At 46.0% G+C, this 13,689-nt stretch overlaps 1 pseudogene; it reads right to left on the reverse strand.

Annotated features, from left to right (window-relative positions):
- The window catches only part of LOC134738960 (zinc finger protein 717-like), a 47,058-nt pseudogene extending 34,386 nt beyond the window's left edge, over positions 1–12,672 (reverse strand).
- Positions 12,673–13,689: the final 1,017 nt, after the last annotated feature.

The raw sequence follows: 13,689 nt of genomic DNA on the forward strand, positions 1-13,689 counted from the left end.
CTGCAACACCCACTCCCAACCACTAATGAGCCACCCTGCACACCACCCTGCTGTGCTTTCACACAATCCAGCTCGGCTGCTGCCCTGCTGCAACTGTGTGTGAGACGAGCTGGCCACCAAGACTCTCTAAGCCAAAAAACAAGTAATAATGAGTTGTTTTAAGCTGCCAAGTTTTGGAGATGGTTTCTTCAGAATAGATAACTGGAAAAGAATATGGCAGCTGGAAATCAGCTGCTGTGGTAATCAGAAGCTACAACATGTGCCACGACTGTGAGGCTGAGCTGTAACTGGGCTTCAAGGAGACCATTCATGCAAGCTGGAAGGGCATCAAGACTCTTGGTGAGGGCCTGAAGAACGGTGAAAAAATGTCATTGGAAACTGGAGAAAAGGCCTGGGAGTTACGTGCTGAGGGACTGTGGGAAAACTACGGCCACAACAAGGAAACTGAAAGGGCACTACACCATCTCAGGGATCTGTCTAAAGAGACATCTAGGAAGAATGTGGAAAGTGCTACCAACCTCCCCTAACTGTCACTGAATAAATATGACAGGAGAGAGACATGAACTAAAGAAGGAGGTTCAGTTTTCAAACAGAATTTAGAGAACATATAAAGAAATAATTTCTTGTCTCAAAAGGCCAAAGTAAAAAAAAAAAAAAAAAAAGAAAAAGAAAAAAAAATCAAAAAGAAGCCATTGAATACCCTATTGACCATAAGAAAAAGGCAGAGAAAGTTAGTCAATGGCAACCCAGGCACTGAAAGAAAAAGAACATGGAGAATGACAAAAGCCCAGAGGGAGGAGTAAAAAGACACAAACGCCATTCTCGAGGACCAGGACCGGATGCCGTTCTCAGGGACCAGGACTGGGCACTCATTAGAGAACTGCAACAGGTGCCCCATGGGAATGACCAACTGTTAGACGGGGCCTACAGGGCAGCACCTACCTCCTGCCTCCCACCAACCCCATCTAAAGGGAAATGCCGACTGTTTTCACACCAGTCCCCTCACTGAGGCTGAGTGTGTTGCAGGACAGATGACAGGCCACCACAACCTGATTCAGTCCTCACTGCGGCTGAGTGTGTGTGGGAGGACAGATGACAGGCCACCACAACCTGATTCAGTCCTCACTGCGGCTGAGTGTGTGTTGGGGGACAGATGACAGGCCACCACAACCTGATTCAGTCCTCACTGCGGCTGAGTGTGTGGGGGGACAGATGACAGGCCACCACAACCTGATTCAGTCCTCACTGCGGCTGAGTGTGTGGGCGACAGATGACAGGCCACCACAACCTGATTCAGTCCTCACTGTGGCTGACTGTGTGTGGGACAGATGACAGGCCACCACAACCTGATTCAGTTCTCACTGCGGCTGAGTGTGTCGGGGGACAGAAGACAGGCCACCACAACCTGATTCAGTCCTCACTGTGGCTGAGTGTGTGGGGGGACAGATGACAGGCCACCACAACCTGATTCAGTTCTCACTGTGGCTGAGTGTGTGGGGGACAGATGACAGGCCACCACAACCTGATTCAGTTCTCACTGTGGCTGAGTGTGTGGGGGACAGATGACAGGCCACCACAACCTGATTCAGTTCTCACTGCGGCTGAGTGTGTGGGGGGACAGATGACAGGCCACCACAACCTGATTCAGTTCTCACTGTGGCTGAGTGTGTGGGGGACAGATGACAGGCCACCACAACCTGATTCAGTCCTCACTGTGGCTGAGTGTGTGGGGGACAGATGACAGGCCACCACAACCTGATTCAGTTCTCACTGCGGCTGAGTGTGTGGGCGACAGATGACAGGCCACCACAATCTGATTCAGTCCTCACTGCGGCTGAGTGTGTCGGGGGGCAGATGACAGGCCACCACAACCTGATTCAGTCCTCACTGCGGCTGAGTGTGTGGGGGGACAGATGACAGGCCACCACAACCTGATTCAGTTCTCACTGCGGCTGAGTGTGTGGGTGACAGATGACAGGCCACCACAATCTGATTCAGTCCTCACTGCGGCTGAGTGTGTCAGGGGGCAGATGACAGGCCACCACAACCTGATTCAGTCCTCACTGCGGCTGAGTGTGTGGGGGATAGATGACAGGCCACCACAACCTGATTCAGTCCTCACTGTGGCTGAGTGTGTGGGGGACAGATGACAGGCCACCACAACCTGATTCAGTCCTCACTGCGGCTGAGTGTGTGGGGGGACAGATGACAGGCCACCACAACCTGATTCAGTTCTCACTGCGGCTGAGTGTGTGGGCGACAGATGACAGGCCACCACAATCTGATTCAGTCCTCACTGTGGCTGAGTGTGTGGGGGACAGATGACAGGCCACCACAACCTGATTCAGTCCTCACTGTGGCTGAGTGTGTGGGGGACAGATGACAGGCCACCACAACCTGATTCAGTCCTCACTGTGGCTGAGTGTGTGGGGGACAGATGACAGGCCACCACAACCTGATTCAGTCCTCACTGTGGCTGAGTGTGTCGGGGGACAGATGACAGGCCACCACAACCTGATTCAGTTCTCACTGCGGCTGAGTGTGTGGGCGACAGATGACAGGCCACCACAATCTGATTCAGTCCTCACTGCGGCTGAGTGTGTCGGGGGGCAGATGACAGGCCACCACAACCTGATTCAGTCCTCACTGCGGCTGAGTGTGTGGGGGGACAGATGACAGGCCACCACAACCTGATTCAGTTCTCACTGCGGCTGAGTGTGTGGGTGACAGATGACAGGCCACCACAATCTGATTCAGTCCTCACTGCGGCTGAGTGTGTCAGGGGGCAGATGACAGGCCACCACAACCTGATTCAGTCCTCACTGCGGCTGAGTGTGTGGGGGATAGATGACAGGCCACCACAACCTGATTCAGTCCTCACTGTGGCTGAGTGTGTGGGGGACAGATGACAGGCCACCACAACCTGATTCAGTCCTCACTGCGGCTGAGTGTGTGGGGGGACAGATGACAGGCCACCACAACCTGATTCAGTTCTCACTGCGGCTGAGTGTGTGGGCGACAGATGACAGGCCACCACAATCTGATTCAGTCCTCACTGTGGCTGAGTGTGTGGGGGACAGATGACAGGCCACCACAACCTGATTCAGTCCTCACTGTGGCTGAGTGTGTGGGGGACAGATGACAGGCCACCACAACCTGATTCAGTCCTCACTGTGGCTGAGTGTGTGGGGGACAGATGACAGGCCACCACAACCTGATTCAGTCCTCACTGTGGCTGAGTGTGTCGGGGGACAGATGACAGGCCACCACAACCTGATTCAGTTCTCACTGCGGCTGAGTGTGTGGGCGACAGATGACAGGCCACCACAACCTGATTCAGTCCTCACTGCGGCTGAGTGTGTCAGGGGGCAGATGACAGGCCACCACAATCACAGCCTGATTCAGGATTCAGTTGGGCTTCCAGCCAGTGCCATAAGGAAAACCATTCTGGGGCTTTTGAGAGGGGCAAAGCATAATTTGCATGTGGGAGAAATGTTAATAGTTTGTAGTCAGAAGACAAGCTGTGGTTTATTAGACTGCTACAGGTTCCTACTATGCTTCTCATCAAAAGGGGAATCTAATCACCTTCCCCCCTTGAATCGTGGCTGGTCTCAGTGATGAGTACGACTGGACAGTGTGGTAGGAGAGATGCTCTGGGACTTCTGAGGGGTGATCATGAGAGGCCTTACAGCTTCTGCCTGGGCCTCTTGGGCACACACCCTGGGAGAAGCCAGACAAACCTGACTGCCTGACACTGCCAGGCTGGGAGGAAGTCCGTGCTGGCCACAAAAAGAGGGCTGGGTGCCTGCTCCACATCCCCAGCCACTAGAGTCCTTCTGGATCACCTGAGGTCAGGAGTTCAGGGCCAGCCTGACCAATAAGGAAAAACCCTGGCTCTACTAAAAACACAGAATTAGCTGGGCATAGTGGCGCATGCCTCTAATCCCAGCTACTCAGGAGGCTGGGGCAGGAGAATCGCTTGAACCTGGGAGACAGGGGGTTGCAGTGAACTGAGATCACACCATTGCACTCCAGCCTGGGCAACAAGAGGGAAAATCCATCTCAAAAATAATAATAATAATAATAGATTTGTCTATAAGGTTTTATGAAAAATTGGGTGACATTTGGCTTTCTTTAAAGAAGATTTTCAGGTAATATTAAAAAATAATGAAAAATTTGTTTGCCTTGTAAATAAACTACCAAAAAAAAAAAAAAAGGAAAAACAAGAGGCAGATTGTTCAGGAAGGTAAGTCTTCCCTCTACCAATGATTAAAGATTTTTGCTGTTTAAAAATTTTTTAAGTCATGATTTTAGGTAAATGAATGACTTATGGTGACCTGGAATTCTATTTCATAACATCAAGTGTTTAAACCTTTAATATATTTAATAGGCTTCCCAAAATCAAATTTCAACTTCAAAATTGTCTTTTCTGACCTCTAACTTTGGGATGCTACAGAGGCCCCTGAAGCACCCAAAAGAGAGGTAAACAGGACTATTTAACATGTTACGTCACATGGGAAGCACTGTCAAAATAAAAAATAACATTGAACCTTCTTCAGGTTATATTTAGTGTATGTCATCAATCCGTTCTCAAATTGTATAAGATTTCTAAAATTCTTGTGTGTTTTTTTTTCTGACACGGAGTCTTGCTCTGTCACCCAGGCTGGAGTACAGTGGCGCGATCTCGGCTCACTGCAAGCTCCAACTCCCAGGTTCACGCCATTCTCCTGCCTCAACCTCCCAAGTAGCTGGGACTGCAGGCGCCCACCACCACACCTGGCTAATTTTTGTATTTTTAGTAGAGACGAGGTTTCACCATGTTAGCCAGGATGGTCTCGATCTCCTGACCTCATGATCTGTCCACCTCAGCCTCTCAAAGTGCTGGGATTACAGGCATGAGCCACTGCACCTGGCCAGGATTTCTAAAATTCTAATATGTCTATATGTATGCTATCTATCACAATTACCTGTTTTGTTTTGTTTTGAGACAGAGTTTCACTCTCGTCGCCCAGGCTGGAGTGCAATGGAGTGATCTAGGCTCACTGAAGCCTCCACCTCTTGGGTTCAAGCGATTCTCCTGCCTCAGCCTCCCAAGTAGCTGGGATTACAGACACCTGCCACCACACCTGGCTAATTTTTTTATTTTTAGTAGAGACAGGGTTTTACCAGGTTGGCCAGGCTGGTCTCAAACTCCTGACCTCAGGTGATCCACCTACCTTGGCCTCCCAAACAGCTGGGATTACAGGCATGAGCCACCACATCCACCCTAATTATGGTTATTAAGTTATTGTAGACCACAGAAATAACCAAATTTCCTTGTCAATTGTCTTTAACTATTTAAAGTCAATTCCACAGTTAATTGCTTAATGGTGATGCAGTTTCTAAAAACTTCACAAGCATGCAAAATTCTAGAATATGGTGTCTCTTAGAAGATTCATGAAAGAATGAAAAGGACCCTGAAAAACACTCGTGAACACAGGTTTCTAATAACTTTAATATCATGGATAAAAATTCCCCATAAGTTCCCCGATCCCCAAGAATTGGACTGGTTAAGAACTCCCAAAAGTTAGGCTGGGTGCAGTGGCTCACGTCGGCAATCCCAGCACTTTGGGAGGCCAAGGTAGGCGGATCACTTGAGGTCAGGAGTTTGAGACCAGCCTGGCCAACGGTGAAACCCTGTCTCTACCAAAAATACAAAAATTAGCCGGGCGTGGTGGTGTGCGCCTATAATCCCAGCTACTCAGGAGGCTGAGGCAGGAGAATCGCTTGAACCCAGGAGGCGGAGGTTGCAGTGAGCCAAGATCGTGCCACTGCACTCCAACCTAGGTAGCAGACTGAGACTGCCTCAAAAAAAAAAAAAAAAAAAAAATTCCCAAAATTTAATAAAAAGACCAACTGGTTTATAAAACTGCTAACCCAAGTAAAACAAAAATTGAATACCAAGGAAATATTTTTCCAGATTTGCATGCTAAATCACCAATACTGAAATTGTTTAGATATATAATTTAAATAAACTCCATGGTCTAAGTCAAATTACCTATAACTCATCAGTTACCAGTGCCATGCACCTAATTTGGAGAAACAGCTGGTATTCAAGAGGATGTAAGTCTAATGTTAATTAAGCACGGACTTATGAAGAACCAGGATGGCCACCTTGTCCTTCTCAAGTCCTTAAAGCTTTTGTTATTAAAAGTTCTGCATTCCATAACTCATCATGGAAAAAATAAAATGATCCAAATTAAATATATTGTGTGGTGATTTCTAAATTGCTAAAATAGTTTACAACCAATGTTTGGTTTGTGAAACCTATATTCCTAGGAAAACAATCAAAACTTCAGGTACATTTCATTACCCAATGGGCCATTTAAACATTTTATAAAGGGATTTCATTCAGTTGTCATTTTCAGTGCATGTTTTCTGATTGTATAAAAGCTCTTCCATGCAAGAGGGTTGATGTTAAAACACTAGATTATTACTCTGAAGTGTATTTTCACCAGCTAAAGAAAGCCTTTTATGGTTCACTGAGGACAGTCAACCCCTTCACAATCTAGAATCTGATGACTGGATCTTCTGAGAACATCAAAGAAGGACTGCCCTTGCCATCCACAAGACAGCAAAACTTTAAAACCTTAAACTTTGGGTTCATAGTCTCACAATTCAGAAGGGTCCCTCCACACTCGGAACTGTATACCCATTAGAACCCTTAAGGTAAAGCTAACAAGGACAATTTCCCCCCAGAAGAAGATGGCATCCTTAATGTGAACAGTTTTTCCCAAGATCACAGATCAAGATTTCTCTACTATCATGAAACTCTTAAGTATCTGTGCAGCTGCTAACACTTATGGCATATGGAGAAAACATCAGGTATTATAAAGATTTGGTTGTATGGAATTAACAAAAAACCCACTTAGTTAAGCAAGTAAATTCTTTACCTAACTTATTCTTTAATCTATTTGATTTTAGGTGGTTTGATTTATGGAGACCCTAAGTAAGGAGCATATGCCAAATTCTTAGTGTTATCCCAGTAGTCATAAGAGTCTCCCTGGTGCACTGTACTTCCTCAAATGTTTTAAGAGTTTGCATGCAGCCATCTCTAAAACGTCAAATGGTATCTCTTCAACTGGAATGACAAGAGGTTAAAAAAAAATGTGCAACCATAAGGACACCATAACCTATGAGTGACATGCTAAACTGGAAACCCAAAACAATGGGAGTGACATGCTAAACCAGAAACCCAAAACAATGGGAGTAAGGTGCTAAAACTGGAACCAAAAACAATGGGAGTAAGGTGCTAAAACCGGAACCAAAAACAAAGGGAGTGACGTGCTAAAACCGGAAACCCAAAACAATGGGAGTGACATGTTAAACCAGAAACCCAAAACAATGGGAGTGATGTGTTAAACCAGAAACCCAAAACAATGGGAGTGGCGTGCTAAAACTAGAACCCAAAACAATAGGAGTGGCGTGCTAAAACCGGAACCCAAAACAATGGGAGTGACATGCTAAACCAGAAACCCAAAACAATGGGAGTGACTTGCTAAACCAGAAACCCAAAACAATGGGAGTGACCTGCTAAAACCGGAACCCAAAACAATGGGAGTGATGTGCTAAACCCGAAACCCAAAACAATGGGAGTGACGTGCTAAATCTGGAACCCAAAACGCTGGTAACTAAGAGTGGTGCTAAGGCCCTACATTTTGGTCACACTCTCAACTAAGTGAGAACTTGACTAAAAAGGAGGAATTTTTTTTTTCTGAGACAGAGTCTCACTCCAGTGTGGAGTGCAGTGGCACGATCTCGGCTCACTGCAAGCTCTGCCTCCTGAGTTCAGGCCATTCTCCTGCCTCAGCCTCCCAAGTAGATGGGACTACAAGCGCCCACCACCATGCCCGGCTAATTTTTTGTATTTTTAGTAGAGATGAGGTTTCACCGTATTAGACAGGATGATCTCAATCTCCTGACCTTGTGATCCGCCCACCCTGGCCTCCCAAAGTGCTGGGAATACAGGCGTGAGCCACTGTGCCCAGCCAAAAGGAGGAATTTTTTAAGCAAAATTATGGGAGACCATTGTTTTAAACTAAGCTCATGCAATAGGTCCCAACAGACCAAAGCAGACAAAAATGGAGTCACTCATGCTAAATGTAACATGATCAAAGTAAGACTTTAAGGAAACACATAAATCCTAGAACAAACCAGGTTTTGTTTTTCTCCTGTAAACAGGACGTTCCAGCATAAGAAGGTACCTTCTACTCAAGTCCTTGTTCCACCTTTTCAAAACTCACTGGTCTATTTCCCAGTGGGTTTCTAAACCAAGTAAGTACATTTGCAATGGTAACAGTGACACCAGTGACTGAAGTTTTGGCCAATCTCTCAAAATTGAGAAAATAACCAAAGAGAAGGAATTGTTAAAGTGAACTAAGTATGGCCTGAGAAGGACTCCATAATTCTACATATGAGTCCTTGTGGATGAACTGCAACCTACCTTAATAGGTAGACAAGAATGAAAACCTAACCTGAGAGTATGCACCTGGAACAACAGCTGCATCTTGGCCAATCCCAGTGGCCAAACTTCAACCACTCAGTCACTGCCAAGTGTTCAAACTGTGTTCAAACAAGGCAAACGCTGTGCTGTTTCTGTACCTCACTTCCAATTTCGGTATGCCACTTCCCTTTTGTCTATAAATCTTCTTCCACCACATGACTGCGCTGGAGTCTCTGTGAATCTGCGGTGATTCTGGGGACTGTCCGATTCGCGAATCGTTTATTGCTCAATTAAACTCCTTTAAAGCTTTTCTTTTAACAGAACTAACACAGAAGAATTTCCGGATCATGAACAGATGTTTTGTAATACCCAACGTTGTATTAACATGAATAGACTCTTCCTTAGATACCTAACCTTGTTTTTAATATGAATAGACTCTCCCTTAGCAGAGAAAACTGGACAAACTCCATTTGGCTCCTTCATTTATAAGACATCAAGTGTTCCTTACCCACCCCCTTTCCTCAAGGACTTTAACTTGTGCAAGCTGACTTTCAACATATCAAAGAGTGCAATTAACTGATAAAGTGCTGAGGCAAGCGATGTCCACAGTTCCCAGCAATTTACTCAGAGATAGTATCATAAAGCCCCCATGTTTGTGCAGCAGATAACGCCCAGAGCCCCCTCACCTACCATTTTGTGGTGAATTTAAAGCCCCTGCACTCGGAACAGTTTGTTTTCCTTTAACCATCTGTCTTTTTAACGTTTTTGTCTGTTTTTTCTTCTGTAAAGTTGCTGCAGCTAGAATTCCCCCTCCCCTCTCTAAACCAAAGTATAAAAGAAAATCTAGCCCCTTCTTCGGGGCTGAGAGAATTTCGTGCGTTAGCCATCTCTCAGTCGCCGGCTAATAAAGGACTCCTGAATTCGTCTCAAAGTGTGGCGTTTCTCTCTAACTCTCTCGGGTACGACCATTTCAACTATGATAGAAGACTCGAGTAAGGAAAATACAGTCCCCCTAAATTTGACTATTATTTAGGTTAATGGTGAGTTTCGAAGAAATAAGTTAGGACTACACAGAGTGGGCTAAATTGCAAATAAACACTGGTAATATTTCCCAGAAAATATAACTTTGAACAGGCTGCTGCACACCCTGCACGTAGAGATAAACTAAGAAAAAGGTGTGGAGAGTTATTTAAGGACCTGTGGTTAACTCAGTCCCCAAGATGTTCCGGGTTTCATCCATGAATCAAGGAGGACCTCCCAAAAGCTGTTTGGGACCACACTCTTTGAGCAAGGAGCATACCTTACGATAGAAGCTGTGCTTTAGCGGCAGATGACCATTTCCACTGCACAACACGCTGTGCTTTAACGGAAGATGACCGCTTCCACTGCACAGCACGCCGCGCTTTAGCGGAAGATGACCGTTTCCACTGCACAACACGCCATGCTTTAGCGGAAGATGACCGTTTCCACTGCACAACACGCCATGCTTTAGCGGAAGATGACCGTTTCCACTGCACAACACTACAAGTGTTTACTGCCAGGCCGGTGTGAAATATGTTCCAGCACATAATCTGTCACCAATGAAGGTGGTGGTTCAGACTTGGTGCACACAAGCTTTCCTGTCCCACAAGAACACAGCATGCTCTCTTCTCGGGTCCCATTCCAATCACGTAACAACCACGACTGCCTTTTTTGTCACAGCATCAGAAACGTCAGAGGAAAATTTGCACTCAACTTAGACAACTCTAAGCTCTTATAACCTGCCTATATCTACAGGTCAGCTTTATCTTATTTATGTATATTTCCTTCAACCTGAGTTTTACTTATTTCTATTTTTCCTTTTTAATTCACAGACACCCATAAACTAAGAAAATACAGTGTAAAACAAAGTGAAGAACAAATAAACAACTCATCAGAGATTTATTTGTTTCTTGTAGCTCTTGGAAACACCCAGAGGACACTGGAAACATAGCTGGGAGAGAAGGCAAATGACGTGGATTAAGGAGAGAACTGGTGTGGTGTGGTCCCAGATTCTTCTGCCCAACACTCTAGACACATTACCTGGAAAAGCCCTCCTCCCTCCTGAAAAAGAAAAACTTCCCCGTGGGAGAAGAGTCCTTCACGCCTCATTAGGGGCAGCAAAGACTCAAGTTAAGATAAGATACATCTACAAGTACATTAATTGGTAGACATTAGATGCACAATTTATTTTTGAATAAAAATATGTATTACCTACTAATTTAACAACAATATTACCTAAAGATATAATCTAATAATACAAAGAAACACTATAAGTTCACTAAAATAAATGTTATAGAAATATACTTGGCTGTATTAACTATTTTCCTATTAATATGTGGACTCCACAAATAACTTCATGAGTGCTCCCATGACAGTACATCTTGCTTTTCTATACCTGAACATCATGTAAAGTGCATCTTGCAACCCAGCAATTTTGGCCTACAATTACGTTTTTTTAAATGTACATAATATGTATTTCCTGCAGTACACCATTCTACTCACATTTCCCAATAACACCTTTCCCTGTATCCAAGCCCTCATATTATGGTCTGACAATAAATTGGGCTTTTCTATCTGACTTGTCCAGTGAATGGACAATGGAAAATGTCACGCAACTATCCATTGGTTCTTGCCTTTTTTGGACACAGTCATATTGTGAGGAGGTCTGGAGCTACCCTGTTGGAGACACAGGGCCTAGCCAAGAGTCACCACAAACCGCCAGATTGTGAAGGAAACTATCTTCAACCAACCAGGCTCAGTCAAGGCACCAGGTGACCAAGGCCTCTTTTGTGATCCAGGCAACACAAATATATCAACCACCCAGCTGAATCCACCACACCAAAATGCAGATCCACAGAACTTCAAACAAATAAAATGGTGGTTGTTTTTTATAAGCCAGTAAGGTTTAATTAATTCCTTAAACAGCAAGTATTCACTGTTACACCTAAGTGAACAGAATTAAATATGTTTTTAACAAAATTATGTAGGGGGAAAAAGTCTTAAATTACAAATCAAATACAATAAATAGAACTTCACAATCTAACGCTAAGTTTGGTGATGGACTAGGTTTAATATATCTCAGACGCTGGAAACAATGAGCTAAGGTTGAAAGAATGGGACTGTGTTTGGAGAGTATTTTAATCTCAAGAATGACAGGTCACTCCTGCACCCCAGACCACACTTTCAGGCCCCTTCAAATAAGGAATATTTCCTAGGTCCTTGCCTGTTCTTCTCAGCCGAATTCACCTCAACCTTCTGAAAGTTCGTCCAAACCTTCCACTATCATCTAGTCTTTGCAAATCTTGTACGTTCTAGGGAGCAGAATTAATATTTCCTGAGCGAGGAAAACTAGGATCTTCACCTGTGACTTTTTTCCTCCTCTGAAACACCAGTGAGAGGTTAGACCAGAGGGCTGTTCTTTCAAGTGCGCTTCTTATTCATAGGGAACCCTCCCCTTCAAACTTTATAACACACGGTTAAGACTGAAGTACCCTTAAGGCTGAAGACCATCATCCAGTACCCCACCTCCCTCGCGGAATCAGTGAGTTCTTCCCTGGAAACTAGGTCTGGTACAAACTTCCGTAAACGCAACCCGGGAGGACTAGGCAGGTCACACAGTGAAGAACGGAACCAGAAACTTCACTTGCTAAAGAGACACAGGGAAACCCAACTAATACAAACGCCCAGTTTAGGACTCGAGGCGCACGCGTTTCGCACTACTCCTCTGGGAATGGGGAACGTCTCCCGAGAACTGTGTGTTAGCACCGGGACAGATGGGCAAACTGAGCGATATGCGGCTGGATAACCGGGCCCCTCAGTGGCAGGACAGGAGCGCGGCCTGCAGACTCCGGGCCCAGGGCCACCGGCCTCGCCTACGCGCTCCTGCGCCTCTGGAACCCGCTTCACTGCCAGGACCCCACGCCTGTCCTCCCAGCCCCTGCCAGGGTCCGCGGCCCGCACCTGCACGTCAGGCCCTGCCCGCCCGCGATGCGCTCACGCGTCTGCTCCAACAACTGGGGAACACTGGTCCGGCTCCCCGGGATCCCCCGAGGCCCACAGGTTCCTCTTCGCCCTCGCACCGACCCGCAGGGACATAGAACCAAGCCCCAGGCCTGCCTAGCTGCAGGACCGCCCGTGGGTTCCGCACTTCCGGAGGAAAATGGCGGAGTGGGCGGGCAGGCGCATGCGCAGAGAGAAAAGCAGGTTTCCAAGGTCCTTGATGGTAACATCATTGGAAGGTGACACTACATTTCCCATGAGGCTCTGCGGCCCCCCGTTAGGAACCCACGCCGGACATTCTGTTTTGCCTAGCAGTGAGTCCAGTTACCCGGAGACCTGGACTTAATGGATCAGGACTGGTCCCTACCCACATGACACAGATGTGGCATTCTGGTTCTTTATTAAATCCTGGTTTCACAGCCTGGGACATTGTGAAAATAATGGAGAAATTTCAATAGCGGCCAGTTGGTCTATGCTGTTAATGAGTAACTTTTTTTGTGGGGGGGACGGAGTCTCGCTCTGTCGCCCAGGCTGGAGTGCGATGGTGCGATCTCGGCTCACTGCAACCTCCGCCTCCCGGGTTCAAGCGATTCTCCTGCCTCAGCCTCCTGAGTAGCTGGGATTACAGGCGCGCGCCACCACACTCGCCTAATTTTTGTATTTTTAGTAGAGACGGGGTTTCACCATGTTGGCCAGGCTGGTCTCGAACTCCTGACCTCGTGATCCGCCCTCCTCGGCCTCCCAAAGTGCTGGGATTACAGGCGTGAGCCACCGCGCCCAGCCCTCATGTCTATTTTTTATAGATGCATTCGAAATCATGAAAAAAATCATGTCTCTATTTTACTTTAAATTTTTAAAAACACAACTAATGAATATGGTAATTCTCTTCCAATCAGTTATCTTTTCTCTCACTAAACTAATTTGTAAGCCTTCAATTTACACAGTTAGAAAAAATGCTCTAGTGCATATACTAGGATAAAATAACAGTGTCATAAGACAGATGCACTCCATAATCTTTGTGACAATTTACACTTCCAGTGTCTGATAAATATTTGCCCATAAACTCCCACGTTTCATCCATCAATCAATCAAATCTACCTATCTTTATTTATTTATTGTGAGAAAGACCTGAACTTTGCCTTTCGTTCCCTGATTTCTGCCACAAACTAGGCAAGGAGTTCTGCCTA

This window comes from Pongo pygmaeus, chromosome 22 (genome assembly GCF_028885625.2).
Source record: "Pongo pygmaeus isolate AG05252 chromosome 22, NHGRI_mPonPyg2-v2.0_pri, whole genome shotgun sequence".
NCBI lineage: Eukaryota > Metazoa > Chordata > Mammalia > Primates > Hominidae > Pongo > Pongo pygmaeus.